An 18,227-nucleotide genomic window follows, 5' to 3' on the forward strand; every position below is an offset into this window, starting at 1 on the left:
TCCTGATGTTGAATGTCGTTGACAAGACATGGAAGAGGGAGGCCAGCCAAGTTGCTAAGTCTTTTAACAATGTGATGGGTCCTTGTTCTGACAAAATTTTACTATCTCGGTAGAACTTAAACAAAGGAAAAGCCTTACTTTCTTCTGTCTCTTGTCTTTTACTGCTACCCATTCTATCTCAAATTTCCCATCCCAAAGCTAAGCAGTTTCAATGTACTCCTCTCCTGTGGCTCAGAAGGCGAGAAGTTGGATGAGGGAAAACACTTACTAGAAGCTGTATAGTTACTTACAAGGTGCAATGAACAACCAGACTACTGGTTGGTGAGTCATATTTATCAGATACAGGGAAATTGTGAGCCTGACAGATGAGCAGGGCAAAAGTATGCCCTCCAAATGCTGCTTGAAGATGCCCTTTTCTCTGTCCGAATTAAAAAAATAAATTTTCAAAAAAGTAGTCTTTCAGACTCCAAAAACTATGAACTCTGGATAGCTTTTTGGTGTCTGAAAGACTAACCGTAAGCCCAGGAAACAGCAAAGAATCACCTTTCAGAACTGTCATGGAACCTGAGTAGCTTCTAATAAGCAAAAGGAGACTGTGTTTTTCTTAAGTGATCTTTTAAAGTTGGAATTATGAAATACGCTATATTAAAGTAAATTTAAAGCTAGTCTAAACCCGTTGAAAATCATTGAAAAACAATGGCATCTTGATAATTCCCCATTATGCTTACCATCAGCTCTCATGTTAGAATGTTATCATGATGAATAAAATGTCTTTCCTTTGAGAGAAGAATCTCAAATCTGTGATTAGTGGTTCACTGCAACAAACAATGAGAAAAGACAATCTTCAGCATTGCTGTTAAAGAAAAAAAAATCACAACTTTAAAAGAATAAGATCTTCTCCAAGGAAAATGATAGGACAAATAGCCCTTGTTTTACAGAAAAAACATTTTTAGGCCTTTCAGTATTTTAAACTATATTAACTGATAATAATAGTTCAAAATAATTTAATGTCATTCATCTATTTTTTAGTCAAGGATAGTTTCTAGCACTGCACTCATGGTTCTGGATCTATTTGAGAGGAAATGTAAAAAGAGGGATTGTATTTATCAGCAAACAGAACTAGGGGATTTGTCACCTGAGTAATGAATTAATTAAAAATAATTGATGAAGATGGTCTCAGGCATCACATTCTACTGTAGATAAAGTAGAGAGATGTAGATTTATGTCAATAGAGGAATCAGGCTGCTTTAAATTGGATTCTGTATTTCTATAGGGGTCTCTTGCTGGCAGATCTTGTGTTGAGATTGTACTCCTTTACATTGTCTTCAAAATGGATGACTTTGGGTCTGTTTAGTGCAGCATACAGGAATATTATCACAAAAATCAGGTGCCAGTCACTGAATCACAGTAGCAAATAATTAGAAATGGAAATGGCCTGCCGGGTTATTCAGTTCTTTCCTCCTATAATGCAAATATATTTCCTGTGATACATACTTTTTCATGAAGTTCATTCTCAAGTGATGCATCATGACCGTTTCATCATTTTCCTATGGGTATGATTCCACATATTCAGCTATTAAGTGCCTTACATAAGTCTCATTAATCCTGGTTTTATCTCTTGGCTGTATTCCTGTTATCATATTCTTAAAGAATTAAGCAGAGCTGTGGGAAAATCTGCTTGTAAGAGATGACATTTAGATTTCTCCAAAACCACAAATATAGTGTTTCTGAGGTGCAAATATTTTTGGCTAATCTTCATGTTTGATCATCCTTTGAATTTTGTGTTTCTGATCAGGATAAGAATCAGAAAGAGCAAAATACATCAAGAAAATCTATTATTATGATATTTGGGGAAAAAAAGGAATTCAAATTAAAAAAAAAGCCTTTGATAAAAAGTTCTAGGCAAATTTTGCAAGCAGAAGAAAAGTTAATGAATTCTGTGTTCTTCTGAATACCTATGGAATAATCCTCAGTAGTTTTTGATTTGGTGGGTGTTATCCATGTGATGGGCATTAATTATGATCTATTTTCCAGAGCAAGCCTGAGAAATGGAAATAAGAAACACACATCTTTAATTATAGTCACAGAGATTATTCAAAAAAACTTTAACCTGTTGGTATGAAGATTCTCACTTGACAGAGGTTTCTCAGAAGATGATGGTCTTCAAATACTCCTGGATACAGGTAAGAGAATAAGCTAGGAAATGGCTGATGTACTTTCCTGATAATTTAGTGAAATAGTCCAATGATCTTTCCATGAAAGCTATCTGTAGACTTTCAGATCTCCAAATTATTAAAATGCAATACATTGATTTATTGTCCAATACTTATACAAGGGACAAACTGAAAGAACTCAGATTGAATCCATCATCACTGGTGTTTTGTGAGTCACTGCATGTTAGCCCAGAAAAGTCTATTTCATCAAGACAAGGCATACAAAATACAGCTGATGTTAAAGGTCTGACTGCAAACTTGGAAATCAATCTCTGAAAGTAACACTTCGAAGCTGGAAGCCAGGCTCTTGCCTACTGTAATGGAGATATTTGTTTTATTTTCTTGTTTGTACGTCATAGTCCCTTAATAAGCGAGGGAAATTGCTTCTTTGCTTCAAGTGCCTTGAGCAATGCTTAGGGAAGAGAAGCCGCTGGAGACATGGTGTCGGGCAGGCAAAAGAGTCACAGCATGAGGGGAGCAGGAGCGCGTTGGGGTCACAGAGGGAACCTGCTGTGGATCGGGGGGACTGGGCAGATTTTGTTGTCCCTCATTAAGTCATTGAGTTACCAGAAGCAAGTTTCTACCCTGTAAGAGTACTGTGTGCAGAGAGCAAAAAACAACAGTCATCACCTGCTTCGTCCTTGTTAGGAAAAATGTGACTTTATGTGGAACTCCCACAGCCCTTCCTTGGGCAAAACAGCTATTCGTTTCAGATCTCAGTAAAGACTCTAAATTCAAGTCCTGTCCCTGAATTATTCATCAATGCTGTCTTTATTTCTCTTGTTTTTCTGTGAGTGACTTGTGATCCTGGAGGCAAGGGGTTTGATATGTCAAAGTCCTACCTAACCCTCAGTGCAGAGGTCTCTCTTTCATCTCCTCTTGTCCTGTAGGGAGCAGCTCACTGGGGAAGTACTGGGACAGCAATTCCTATCCTTTTGTCCAGCTACACTTGATATTAAAGTGGATAAAATTTAACAGAGGTGTTAATTACTTTTTCCACTTACTGTATTTTTATTTTTAATTTTATTGTTGGCTAGTGATCTGTCTCTTCTTTTATCTTCTTTGTCTGCAGGGCTGAAAAACTGCTCCTTGAAGTGCTCCCAGATGAACAGATGGGCAAGTGGCTACTTCCTAGGCATTTTATGATACTCCACAAATAATTAAAACTGTTTTCGACAATATAAGCCAAGGAAGAATTTTTCTTATCAAGCACTTTACAGCTGCATATCTGAGTGCTCACTACAAATAGAAGGAAATGCTTTTATCCTGTTATGACTACTGAAGCTTCTGTTTTGCTCATTCCATTTGTACTTCAGGTGTTTGCCTTGTATACTGGATTGGCCTCTTTATTCTTGCTCTCACTCACAGCAATTGTCTTTATCAATATTCTGGATGCTTCTAGGCTGTGGACAAGGTTCCCAAGCAACACAGATTATCACCGTTATGGACAATATACAGCTGGATAGATGGAGACAAAAAGTTATTGTGTGATATAGAAAATCTATTGGATAGCTAGGAGTCCTGACTCTCAGACTGAGCTTGACCATGACAGCTTTGCCTTTGGTTTAAGCCACTGTACAGGCATACAAAATATATAAAGCCATAACAGTTCATAGATGAAGAGCAGTACTTTTGAGATAAGGCAAAATGGATTTCTATTTGCAGGTCTGAAGAAGACAAAGTACTCTCCAGTCCAGCAGTTTTGCCAGCTTTTTGTGGAGAAGTCCAGTTGTTATGGGCTTTCTTTTTTTCTCTCTGCAGCCTGAGAGCAGTAAGGTGGCAAACTGAAAATAGCAGAAGTGAGAAAAATGTGTGGAGGTGTCTAACCATACTATAGAATCCCTGGGAAACCAGATGAGGGGCTTCAGAAGGCTTTGGAGGATTGATGAGCACCTTCTTCTCCTTGATTGTAATTCTTTGGTGGTCCTTGATTGTTTATGAGGAAGGTGGAGTTCATATCTCAGCAAAACTATTCCCACCTTCTCCATCTCCATCTTCCCCATCTTCTAGCTTCTGGGATGCCATGCCACTCTTCCGCCATTTAGGGGAGCTCAGTAATATGGGATAATCCCATATAGCTATTATGAATTCTGTGAATGTTAAGGAGCCAAACTTCTCTTTTCAAAATACTGCAAACCCCTTTTCCTGTCATGCAGCTGCCCATCTTCCTTCCTTTCTCTTTCCACCTTCATGTGCAGATAGAGCCCCTTTTTCATAACTGATCACTTCAAGTTTAGGTACCTAAAAAAGACTGCTGTTCTCCTGAGATGGTGAATGTTTATGTATGTTTGGAGAACCACAGGAGAGGCTTGCTTTCTTTTCCTGGAGAGCTTTCACAAAGACAGGGAAATGGGGATGCAAATTATTATTAACATTTTTTCTGTTTGCCCCTCCAGACAATTATTTGTTGGAGAATTTGGTTTGTAATGAACTCAGAACAAAATTTTCTGGGCACCAAAAATAAGGAGCACCAAAAATAAATTCAGGAGCTAGAGTGAGCAAGCTATGAAAAGTTGACTAGGGAGCAGAAAAAGTTGATATTAAAAAATGAAGTATTTTCTTTTCCTCTAAGCCAAGGGAACCTCTTCCCTTGTATTGAGTTACATTATACAAATACTTTATCTTGTTTTGTTGCTGTTTTCTTCTAAATCATTCTGTTTTGAAAAAAGCTTCTGATATATAGTCATAAAAAAATTGAGAGTCCTGCAGACTTAAAAACTGTAATTTGCTTTATCTTTTTCTGTGAGAGCCACTTTTTTCCTCTCAGATTAGTTATATACTTTAAAATCCCCCTTGGTTTTGCCTGTGCATATGTTAACAGAGTCAGGTTGAAAAGTGGATCAATGAAATGCCCATGGAGAAATCAGCCATGGCAGTATGATGTAAGGGATTCCCTAGCAGTCCCCAAACCAGAACGATCATTTTTTTGTAAACAGCTAGGAGGATCGCCCTAAATAAAGGGGTGGACGGTAAGGGAGAAGAAGGATTTTAACTGTGCACTCATCCAGGAGTACAACAGGGCAACCGACTGGATGGGAACGACTGAGAGGAATTGGTGATCTTTTTCTAAAAGGTGCAGAAAATGGAAGGAGGGAGACTTTGGATTAAATTCTAACCCACAGGGTAGAATGGGATGGGAATGCTGAGGAGAGAGGAAATGATGGAGCTCTTGACGCTTGGGATAAGAAGGGGAAAGAGAGACCCTGGGGTGGGGGGGCAGGAAGCAGACTTCAGCGGCTTTGAGGTTCCCTAGGAAGCAAAACAGAGGAAAAGGAATTGAGATGAGTTGGCAGGTCCTTACAGAAGCGGTATGAACAGCACAGCTGCAAACTATCCTTGTGTAGAGGAAGGCTAGGAAAGGTAGAGAGACACCAACTGGCTGAATTACGGTCACTTTACTGACTCAAACACAAGAAGGAAACACACAGAAATTGGAAATTAGGTCAAATTACTAAAGGTGAATATAAAAAGCTAACAGAGGCAAATAAGACATTTCTATTACAAGGTTATAATGTTACGAAGACCACTCTGAAAATGAACAAAAACTGGATATGTATAAACCACACCAGAAGGAAAAAGGACTGTACTTGCTGCCTCACTCTGTCCCTTGATTATTTTTTCTATTGTTCTGAAATATTTAGTGAACATTTTTTTCTTTCTTTCTTTTTTTTTTTTTTTTTTTTTTTTTTAAAGGAACGTTTCCAGCAATATCACTATATTTGTTTGGGAGCAGTGGAACAGACCTTCAGAACAATGAAGGGAGAAAGAAAAATGACAAAAAAACAGAGAAAAAACACGTTTCTTAGTTGAAAGTCCCATAGGAAGTCAGGTTATTTATATTAAAGAATACAGAAGCACCGTTCCTTTATAATCTACCCTCTGAAGGTGTGAAGCTGCCAGCATTGACCCCTACTCAAAATTCCTGGTTCTCCACCCCAAATAAGCATCTGATATGCAAACATACTAAAGCAGCTTAAAACTCCTAACTATAATGACAGTCTCAAGTGGATGGAGCCCCTACTAGAGTGTGCTCCCAAGGTAAATGCCCATGTAATAGAAGAGATGGGAGACGTACTGTGAGGAACTTCTGTCTCAGTCAAACTATGTCAGAAAGAAAGCGACCCCTTTCTAAGACAGTAAATTTTAGGATTTCTTAGTTTTACTGCCCAGCTGTCCAGGTGCCCAACCCTAGCCTGTAAAGGGGCTTTAACTGAGACTGAGATTTAATCTTTCCAGAAATCAGCTCGGAGTCTTTCCACCTGTCATCTGTGGCTTCCTTTGTAGCTTTCATCTTCTGCCCAGTTATTCTACTTTTGCTCAATCTTACTGTATCCTTTTGTTTTCCTACCTTGTGTGTATCACCCTTTCCCACTGCAATGACTCTCGCCCTGTGTCGTGCCGGCTTGTCCCGTTGTCTCTGTCTCTCCTGCATTGGTCTCTCTTACACACCTCTTTTTTTCCCCCAACAATTTCATAATATTTTCTACTTTCCTCCTTCACCTGAAGTACAGCTTGCTCTTCTTCTTCTTCTTCTTCTTCTTCTTTTTTTCCTAGGCAGGTACTTAGCAGGTGAAGAAAGGTCTGTGGTAAAAGTTCATGCACTGTGAAGAGAGGATTAATTCCTCCATGTACTGCTGTATAACAGTCACCTCAGAGCTTTTAAATTCCAGTCCAGGGGAAGACTTCAGCCCATGTCTCATACCTGTCCTTGTTCAGTAATAGGGCATGTCCTGAACCTCGAGCACATACTTACATCTGAAGTCGACATAAAGGCTTGTACCCTACACATTAATGATGTTTCAAAATCTCTCCTGTCTCCTCCATCGTTTTCAGTGCTCTGAAAGAGCATTTTACTGAATATTGAGTTATTTCTAAGTGTCTGTGTAAAATAATCTATTTGTGCCATTTGTTTGAAGAATTTGAGGATTGTGTAAAATATTCTTACATTAATGACAAGGAAACTGAAGCCGAACCTGTGATGTGGAGTGCTTATCTTGTTTCTGTTCTGATTTTTATTTTAATAAGAACGTAAAAAATGCTTGCAAGTGCAACCTAAGAGTTACAATGGAAGCTGGCTCACTTTCTTCAAGTGTTTAGAACTTCTGAATATGTCTCTTTAGTAGCACAGGCTAAAACACTGTCATATGTTTATTTATCGCTTTTCCCCCTATTCTGGGGAAGGGAACAGAACTGTTATCAGTTAAGTCGTGCACCCTGATAACAGAACCTGCAAATGGAACAATGATTTGAATTGGGGTAAATGATCTTTTAAATGCACCCTAATTAGCTCCTTCAAACATCTTCTTGCTCATCGTTAGAGGCTTGCAGGTATGTGTATTTAAATAAAATACAGATGGTTTGTGGAGACTAGTATTCACTTATACATTCATTTATACAGATATGATGAAGCTATTCATGTTATTCTTGGCTACAATAATAAAGCTGTCCAAAATAATAGTAATAAAAAAAGGTTAGAAAAAAAAAGTAAAAAGGGATAGAGCTACCTGATGACCTACTGGTGATCTGGTTGATGCTCTTGGCTAAAATTAGAAGATAAAAGAAAAAGCATAAAGCTGTTTTTTCACTTGTTAGGACTATATATCAGGAGGTTGCAAAAAAGTGGAAACAAGCCTGGCCCCAATCATAAAAGCTGGTTAGGAGGTGTATGGAAAATATGGAATATGGAAAAGCAAAAAGATGCAAAACTCTGCTTCTTAAGAGACTATCTTGCAACGTTTTCACGTCATTGTAAGTTTGAGGAAGAAAAGCAATTCACAATTAAAACAAATACAAAATAGGAAATATTATGTTACTTGAGTTCATACTTGCTTTATTACCAGGACATGACATGCTAATAATCTGCTGCTTGAAGGACCTTGGTCACAAACTTTCCTATAACTTCCTCATTTATATATTGCTCTGGAACTGTTTAGTCATGTTATGAATCCCATTAAAAAATCTTCAAATAGTACAATGTTGAAAATTACTACAAAACAAGAAAAAAAAAAACCTAAATTGTCAGTATGGATTTTAATTCTTAGGCTTTTTTCCTTTACGCATTCTTTTTTCCTATTTAAATATACTTGGATCCTGATCAGGGCTTGCATTTCCTTGTTTTGGCTAAGCATTTATTAATATTAGAGAAAGAAAGACTCTACAAATTCTGTTATAATAATAAAGGAGTAAGTTGCCACAGCTGATGCAAGGTCCCAGTTTTCTTCCAGAGGTCTCCATCAGATGAAAAAACTTACTTTAAATACTGTGTTTATTAAAGTAAGACTAATACTGAATTAAAGTTCAATGTTAGGCAATACATTAAACATACGTTTTAAAAAGTAGTCCCTGTCTCTAAGGAGGTAGGACGGGCAAAGGTTAGGCCACACCGAGAGGTGAAATGACAGCAGCTCTGCAGCAAGACCACATGCACAACCAACCAAAGCTCTTATCCCAAAGCCCTATGGCTTAGTGCTAGGCTGTTTAGCCTATCAGGATGGCAAAATCCTGCCAAAATCTTTGGTTTTGATGTCAAAACCATATTTTCCAGTAAACTAGTGAGTTACCTTAATTTTTTGCCTTATCTTGTCCTGCCATAAAATTGTTACTCGTCCTTAAAAATATCTCTAGCATGTCTTCTTTCTCCCCACTATCTAACATTCAGCCGTATTTCTTCCATACCTTGCCTGCTCTAATGTATTCTTCCACTTTTTGTGCCTGTCCCTGTTGCCTCCCTTCTCCCCAGTCAGCTCACTCTTGCTGTCCTCCGCATTACGGCTTGTGGGATAGTGTGCTTTCACCAGCATTTCTGTGCCATCTCCTCAGGTGACCCTTTGCTCCCTGAAATCTCCAATCTCCAGCACCTCTATTAACCTTTCCAGCAAGATCGGCTTCCAGTGCCTTTTCTCCAAGAAATGTATCTTAACAAGGAAAGGGTCGGGGGTGGGGGGGAAATCTCATTTATTTCCCCCTTGCTGTCAAGTCTCTCACTGCCTGTGTGAGCTGTCAGAGGCAGCCTGGAAACCTCTCGAAGCAGTATCATACCCCCCCAAAAGACCTCCAAGGCTGGCTGGCTCCCTGAGAACACTTCTCTTTCATCTTTATTCAGTTTATACATACCCCTTATTCCTCAGATCCTTCAAACATTGTAGTAATTTTCAGTTTTCTTGGAAGACTCCAGGACATTGTCCTCGGCCTGAAAATATTAAAGGTTTTATACAAAACTTCACTGAAGAACCTTTGGGATTCCTTTTGTTCTTTGAAAACACTCAAAATCTACCCTCACATTTTCCAAATCTTGGGGATTATGTTTTCGTAATGCTATACTATATCCTCTGGAATGCGTGTCTTCAAAAATGCATCCCCTATTGTATGTGATAGATGAAAAGGTAAATCGAAAGGGTGGAGAATTGTTACCAGATCCTTTAGAAATCACCTTGGAGTGAGGATTCTTTCCACATTCTTGTTAATCATCTTTGTCATTTTTACACCCTTTGCTAATTTCTTAGGCATGCTTTTTCTCTAACATTGATAATTTGCTCAAAACTTGGCCAAATGACAATAATTGCATGGGCAATTTAACCATATTATTTTAAATGAAACTTAGAATTTGCTGTCTAGTCTAATATTGTGGTAAGAGAAAACAAGTAATATTTGAACATCTTGTTAATAATGGGTAAGCTAATTTCAGCTCAGCTGCAGAAAGCATTCTGAAGAATCTATTTTATTTCATGGGATTTAATGCATGGGAGACCAGGAGCCAATTTCTCTTTCCCAAAAATGAATCAACAATATCCAGCAGAATAATTCAGAAACTATCTATCTGATATAGCTGAAAGAAGAATCTGATCTTAGTATTTCAGTGCTGAGTTGTGGAATAGTAGAAAAGAATGGGAATAAAAAAAAAAGACTCAACTTACTAACAATGCATGATACAATTTCCATAAATTGTGCTACTATAGCAATTTATAAAAATTGTAGTAGTATATTAAGCAGAGCAATCTACAAAATCCATTTAGAATAATAAGCTGAGCATTGCTGGTAATACAGCTATATTTTCCAATAGTATTTATGTATAAAACAAATTGACTGTCTGTTCTCATTCATTCTATGTTTTGTTAATACAAAATATAGACAAACGCAAATAATGAAATACGCAGTTTTTTTGTTTATCTACAGACTGCACTGATGGTCACAACATATTCTAGAGGCATTAAACTGTGTTATGTGAAAAAAATTTCTCAGCTGGGCCATTTCTGAAGGCTTTCCCATTTGTAAGAATTACTGAAAAATGATTTTCCGAAACTGTTTAGGTTGTCAGTCAGACATGAGTCAGTATATGAGATGAATACATTAGAACTGCACTAAACCACTCTCAGCTGAATAAAATGCTTTAAAATCCATATGGAGTTTAGTTGTCCCTTCCCGCACATCAATGAAGATTTAATAGCAGATGGAATCATGAAGTTTTACATGGCTGATGTTGCATAAGGATTTAATACAAATCCTTAACAGACAAAATAAATGAAAGGCAGCAAGACACGCTGCTTTATCCTTGTTCAAGAAGAAGCAAATCTTACTCCTGGTGGAGGACCTCCCACGAAGGATGAGCACATTGGACTGTGTGGTAGGAGGAGTGGCACGACGTGCAAGGCAGCTGTGTTGCATCCTGTGTGCAAGGGAGGACTCTTCAGCTGAGCACAAAGTCGATTAAAGAGCTGGCTCCCTGGTGTGGGCGCTCTGTGCCCTCACTGCCTGCCCTCAGCTGCTGGTGCCTTCCTATACCACAGTGCCTTGCTATACTGTGTGGTGCCTCTGTAGCAATGAGACCAGACTGAGTTAGCTAGCTCAGGTTAACCAGATGATATTGCAAAGCACAGGGTACATTCAGCAGATTTTGCTGAAAAAGCCAAGTAGAAGTGGTGGTGGGGAGAACTTCGTTCACTATTTTCATGGCACTGTTGTATCCAGGATTACCCCAGGGTTGTGCTCAGAGTTTCCCCTCACTGAGCTCCAGAGTGCCCAAAACTAACCCCTGGGCAGGAACTGTGCGCACTAGACTAGATGAGAGGTGAGTTAGAGCTTGAAGATGGGCTTGGATTTTTGTTTAAAACAATGCAGAGGTAGTCATAGAGTTTTCTTCTATGCTGGTTTAGTAAGGAATGGCAAATTAAGGGAGAAGACACAGAATCATAAAATTGTTGAGGTTGGAAGGGACCTCTGGAGATCATCTAGTCCAACCTCCCTGCTCAATCAGGGTCACCTAGAGCATGTGGCACAGGATTGTATCCAGACAGCTTTTGAATATTTCCAGAGAAGGAGACTCCACAATCTTGCCAGGAAACCCGTTCCAGTGCTCTGTCACTCTCACAGTAAAAAACATTCTCCTCATGTTCAAACAGAACTTCCTGTATTTCAGTTTGTGCCTGTTGGCTCGTCCTATCACTGGGCACCACTAAAAGAATCTGGCTCCATCCTTTCTACACCCTTCCATCAAATACTTATATACATCGATAAGATCCCCCCCTCAGCCTTCTCTTCTCCTGGCAGAACAGGCCCGGCTCTCGCAGCTGTTCCTCCTATGAGAGATGCTCCAAGGAGGAATTGAGGTAGATTCCAGTGCAAATGTGTGGATATTTTAAGTACTACCTGCTTTACAGCTCTGGGGTGCTGCAAGGGGAAAGGCTTGCTGCCTCCCATCCCTGCATACCAGGGAGGTGGGATCATTGCAGAAAGTCTGGAGCTGCAAAGGCCCTCAAGCAATGTCTTGTCTCCCTCTCTGCAATGAAACCACACATGCAGATTCTCACTGCTTACAGGGATAGTCTAAGCTGCTCTTTAAAATTTGCTCTCCCCTTCTCATGAAGAGGACTGCACAGTTCTTCCCAGAATTCAGGGCATCCTGCAATGAAAAGATTAATTTGGTCAGGGTCCTGGGCCAACGAGTAGAAATTCACTATTTGATTCCTACCAGTATTGCGATGACTTCTTTTTAATGTTAGCTGCTGTTTTAGGAAAGCTGAGAAAAGCATCTCATCTCTTCACTAAGAAATCACAAACCTGCTTATAATGGTCCAAGGGAGATTTTTTAATAGTAGCATAATATCGAAATATTGAAAGAGTAGTCTTCCTTCTCATTCTGCTCTAAAGAGCACTACTTGTAGCTCCATCAATATCAAACACTTCAACTTTCAGCAGGAAATTAAATTCAATTCATTTTGGAATCCATTATTCAGTTTACTTTAACCAAGAGGCATAATAGAGGACCAAACCCTCAAAATTTAGAATAATGAAGATAGATATATTTCCATATTCTTCTAAAGCATGCCTGAGAGCGGATTTTTCAAACTAGCCTTTTTAATATCACTCAGTACGTATACCTGAAAAAAGTCTTAATAGGCAATGATACGAAGAAATATACAAAGGCAGTTGCTTTGAATACATGAGATTTGATTTTATGATTGCATCAGGATTTATAAGTCTGTAAAACTTTGGAACTCTGTTTCTGAACACGGAATAGTGCCAATTTATCAGTCAGTCACTTCTGTTTTTACAACCGTGGCACTTCTGCAACATTTATTTTCGTGCAGATAGAAATAAAGTATCTATACACCTTTAAAAGTGGTCTTTGCTCTTCTACCTCCTGCAAGTTTATTTTATTTTGGTTCATTTCTTCCCTTGCACCTTAGTGTGTAGGAGATTTCTGTGCTGTTAGCTTTTCTGTCATTGGCACTTTCAGTTCCAGGGAATGACTGAGAAGTGGATGTCCCTCCAGCCACGACTGTTCTTCACACAGCATGACGCAAGGCAGGGAGTGGAAGTCAGACCACATGCATGTGTGCACGCTGTGAAACAGTCTGCAGCAAGAAGGTGTACTCCAGCCATGAAGCCTGACAAAGAATGCAAAGACACGAAGGACATGTAATGGGATTTTCTCATTAAGTAGATGCAAGAGCATGTTACTTGAAGGTAACTTTGGAGAGACTATAAATATCTTATGGAAAACTACAGTTTTCAAATAAAAAAAAATAGGACATTTTTTGTTTTCGACTGCTGAACCCTCTACAGAACAAATCAAGGTCATGTTCATTTTAAGTTCAGTATACTTATTTGAGAAAATATCTTCTACTGATACAATAAGAGCTACTGATACAATAATTATTCTCTCTGTGGTGTTACAGAATAGTCTGACTATTATAGAAGCATCTGATAAAGGAAGGCACGTTTTTCCTAATCATAGTGCTATTTCAGCCAATTAATGGGCAAACATATCTGAACAGTTTAATAACCTTGGACATTTTACTATATGGAAGTTATAATTAATAATCTGTTGGTAGGATTACTGTTAATTCTAAAAGAGATCATATCAAAGTACCCATCAGAAACAAGCAGTGCTTCAGTTCTTTGCTTTGTGTGTGAATGAGCATGTGCAGATGAGGATCAAGAAAGAGGGCACCAAACAGGACTAAAATATTAGATTTCAGATCTGTTGGCTTGGCCTATGACCTTTGTTTGAGGACAGAGGTGCTTGTGACAAAGATTCCTCACTTCTCTTTGGTGTTATCTAATAGCAAAGTCCTCATACCTTGTGACTGAACTTCAGATAAACTGTACATTTGTACTTATTGTAGAAACCTAATCAGGTGGTTTTTTAAGATCTATTTTGATAATGACAATTGGGTAGATAACAGAGTACTCAGCATAGGAAGTGGAAGGTAAAGTGATTTTTGTTATAGATAACCTAAACTGGAGCTCTGGGTCTCTAACACTTCTAGATTGAATACAGTCTGTCCTTTCAGCCGGGGCTAGCTTTTGATGTCAAAATATCATCAAAGCACTAGATGAAGAGGGCACTGTGGTAGCTAAGACAATCACATTTTCTGGCTAGATAACAAGACTTTTGTGTCTGCTCAGGATCTCATAGTTGGTGTATAAGTATCCCAAGATTTTGTTGGCCTTCATCTGAGCTATTTACTCTTGAGAGAAGACTGCAAGTCAGGCAACCACAATATATTAATGATATAAAATTAGTAATTATTTCATATAGTTGAGGTGAGATTTCCCTTTTCTAGCGGGATAATGATTTTCGTTCAGGCACATAATTGGCTGATACCAATTAATTTTAATGGGTGAGTTGGAGAGAATTGGTGGATGGTGTGGCAGAGTGCAGTTTAAAAGAGAGTGACTTGCCTTGTGTAAGGTGATCAGGTGGGATACAAAAGCGACTTTCAGTCTAAGTTTTCAGAGGGCAAAGTGTAACAAGGGGACAAACACTTTCGAATGCTGTCACCATACTATTGGTTAGGAACGGTATGTGATAGTAAGTGATTTCAGATACTCTAATCTTTTTCTTGGAGAGAGCATGGAGGACGTGGCTAGGCAACAGTTTCCTGTTGTTGATAGTGCTGTGAGCCTCTTCCATACGGGGATGTGTTGGGAAAGGGACTGTGGATCGATGGGCTATTTTGTTTTCCAGTGAGAGCATGTTTTCTCCTAACTTTCTCATACTGAAATGATTCTTTAATGGATATGGTGGTGATTATTGCAGGCATTGTGCTTAGTGAAGCTTCTAAAAATGATTTAAAAGCTGGTTAAAGTGTTCTTAGGAGTCTTCGTCCAGACTCCTAAGAGTCCTAGGAAGACTTTGTCTTCTTATCAAGGGAAATAATGGTCTCCTTTTTGCGAAATCTAATAGAATAGTCTGCAGAGGGCAGGTGGCAATAGGCATAGTGAGGCAGGTTTTAGGAATATGAACCCAGCCATGATGCATGCAGCATGGTTTTGTCAGATCAGAGGCAAAATAAAAAAAGAGAAAAGGTTACTCTTAAAAGAAGGAAACTCAGTCACAGACTGTGTGTATCTCTAGTTTAAATAGAATAAAAAATAAAATACAAAAAAATCAGAATTCTGCTGTCTGCTCTCAGAGACTTCCTGAAAGAATTCAGGGAATGCTTTGTTCTAAACTATGTAGAAAACAGATATCAAAGACAGGAAAGTGTCACGAACTCCTTATCAGATAGAGAGAGTGGCCAAGGGAAGACCAAATAGGAAACTTCTGCTAGTTCCATTGGCTTGCTACAAGAAGTAATGGCATAAATAATATTTCTGTAAGCAGGCGCTGAAATAATGGCCAAACCAAAACAGGATGGAATTAAAGTGGAAGGGTGGTAACCTTCAGAGCAAGAATACACACCCTGCTACAGATGGTGCACTTCCTAAAAGGTGACGAAAGATAGAAAACCGTAAAGCTAAGGCATGCTGAAGATACAGGGGTCTGAATGAACATGACCTCCAAGGAAACATCCTGAGAATAGCCTTCTAGCACTGAAAAATGAGGAAATAGCTACAGGAATGACCACGGGATGCTGGCTCCTGTATCTTCTACCCTCTCCCTCCTGGGTACCCACTATTCCTAAACCCTCTCTGCTCACCTGGGGCACCAGCATTTTTTTCCAGAATGGCAGCTTCAGCAGGTTTCTTGAAGGCCTCCTGCCAAGCCTTCACTCTGGCTGGCCCTGGGTTCCTCTCTTCAGACAGGAATAGTATGTTTTGTGCTGAGCCAAAGAGGTCTGTGTTGCAATGAGCGGTGTGTGTGATGCTGGGAGCTGCGATCACTCATCTCAGGTATATCTGACTAGGGGCTCGTGTGGGCTCGTATTTCCTATTAGTGAAAAAAAATAAAAATATTATTATTATGAAAGTCAGGCTCAATAACAGCCTGAAATAATGAGGAAAATTCTTGGCCGCCTAACAAAGTTTTCCACTGAATAGCATAAAAGTGTTTTTATTTCAGTTACTGTTTTATTCTGAACACAAAATGTTCTCTAGAAGTAGAGGGAATTTATTGTTTTGCAGTGGCTCAGTATCACATTAGCTCAATAACATAGGGATTCTCTAATTTCTAGAAGAAAAATCTCAGTCCAAGATTTGAAAAAATAAACAAACCTAGAACAAACCAACAAAACACCTCCTCAAAGCAAAGAAAATCAGACTGTGGCCTTTTGGATTTGCATGATGCTTTTGTTCGGTATTCTGCACCTTGAATTTAATTGATCATCTACAGTCATCAATCTTCCTTGCTTTCCCTCAGCTACACACACTCAATGTGGCTCACACACAAGAGTTTTAACTTTTTTTTTTCCACTGAAGCAGCACTGAAAACACCCCACAGAATTAAAGGCATTGGGTAAGAAGGGCACCATTTCTGTAAGCATCATTGTTTGATAGTGCAAATAATTATTTGTGGGGAGATACTGGAGCCAGGAATCCAGCTATTGTTGGAAGAGGAAACAGGAACAGCTGCAGAACTTCCACAGAAACTTCCATTTTTGTGCCACCTCTCAGGGAGATCTTGGGTAGGGCCATGCTAAATACAGAAGCACGGCTGGGCGGTTGTCAGCTCAGACATGGTGGTCTAAGCCTGGAATAACTTCATTCCCTTCTGGGCTGTACCACTCTGCCCAAAATGATACAAGGTGTGCATGAATGAAGAGGCAGTGCCTTATTATCAAGTCAGAGAGAATATCTGTTTGCCTGGAGAAAGTGAACCCCAGAAGGAAAAAAAAAAAAAAAAAAAAAGGCCCGGCTTGGTTCTGCTTTATTTCAATCAGCTGCAATAGTATTAGTCAACAACCACATCCATTTCATATAATTACAAGTGAAATTGCCATAATAATAGCATTGGGATGGATCATGGATCAAGGAAATCTGAGAGTGAGTTTAGTGTTCTAGAAGAGATGAAAATCAACATGCAAAGGTGCTGACTTGATCTGTATGAGTGGGAAGGGTGCAAAATATTGTTACTCTCTTATCCCATTTGCTGGACTCAGCTGAATCAGAGAGTTGACCTGCTCCACCTCAGGAAGCAAGAGAAGGGAGTGAAACAAAACAGTGCGAGAGGGAGAAAAGATGGAGGCAAACTTCCCTTTTTATGGCATGTATTTTTTCACCACATATCTCAACATGCCTTCCAGTTAGCAGGATCTTCAATTTTCCTTTTGCAAATTCAAAACTGCCTGTCTGTCCAGTTCTCCCTGTGTTAGGTAAGTGTCAAATTCTATATTCCAGTTACCGCACCACTCTTCTGTATCCTGCGTGGGATCCATGTTACATGGCTCTATCTTCTCAAGGGTAAGCCTGATAGAGAACAGAAAGCTGTGGGAGATATTGAAAAGGTTGAAATATACCTTCTAGGTAATTAACACAATCAGTAAGAATGAGTATTAATATTCAGTTGATTTTTAGGTTATTTCTGCTTGCTCTAGCACACTGCAGTGTGATGGGGAATTCAGAGCGGGTCTGAGGCAGAAGTCAGGGAATGTAAAATGACATTTCTCTATCTTCTGCCTGCAGGTCATAGGTTAGTGACCACTGACCAGGCCTTTCTTCTGATTGGGGTCTATCACATCTGCTTTACATGCTGAAGGTCCAGGGTTCAAGCCGCAGTGGAACCAGCACCAGGGAATCTTTGGGAGGTTGGATTAGATGATCTCCAGAGGTCCCTTCCAACCTTAATGATTCTGTGATCTTTTGGGGTTAGGTTTAGCTCAGTTGGTTAGAGCGCAATGGTAATAATGCCAAGGTTGTGGGCTTGATCTCTGTACGGGAAACTCATTTGAGGGTTGGACTAGGCGATCTCCAGAGGTCCCTTCCAACCTTACCGATCCTATGATATGCCAATGGGAACTGGCCTACCTTTCCCACAGAATGGGTCAGAAGGAGGCTGAGAATTTCAGATAGACCTATCTGAGCACAATGACTAAAATAAACTGAGATTACATTCTATTTTATTTCATTCATATTGTTTTAATGGAAAAATAGGGACAAATTGCAAACAAAGTTTACTGAAACTATTGTTTACCTACTGCAATGTGATCTTTACGTTCACACAAATTTACCCTCACAGCTCAGAGCTGAACACTTTATGCTGTGTGTATGTGTATGAAACATCAAGTCAAGAGATTGTTTTCCTAGACATAAGAAGGAAATGCATTCGTATTATCAGGATTAAAATTCAAACCT

The sequence above is a fragment of the Rhea pennata genome, chromosome 3 (assembly GCF_028389875.1).
Source record: "Rhea pennata isolate bPtePen1 chromosome 3, bPtePen1.pri, whole genome shotgun sequence".
NCBI classification, from domain to species: Eukaryota; Metazoa; Chordata; class Aves; order Rheiformes; family Rheidae; genus Rhea; species Rhea pennata.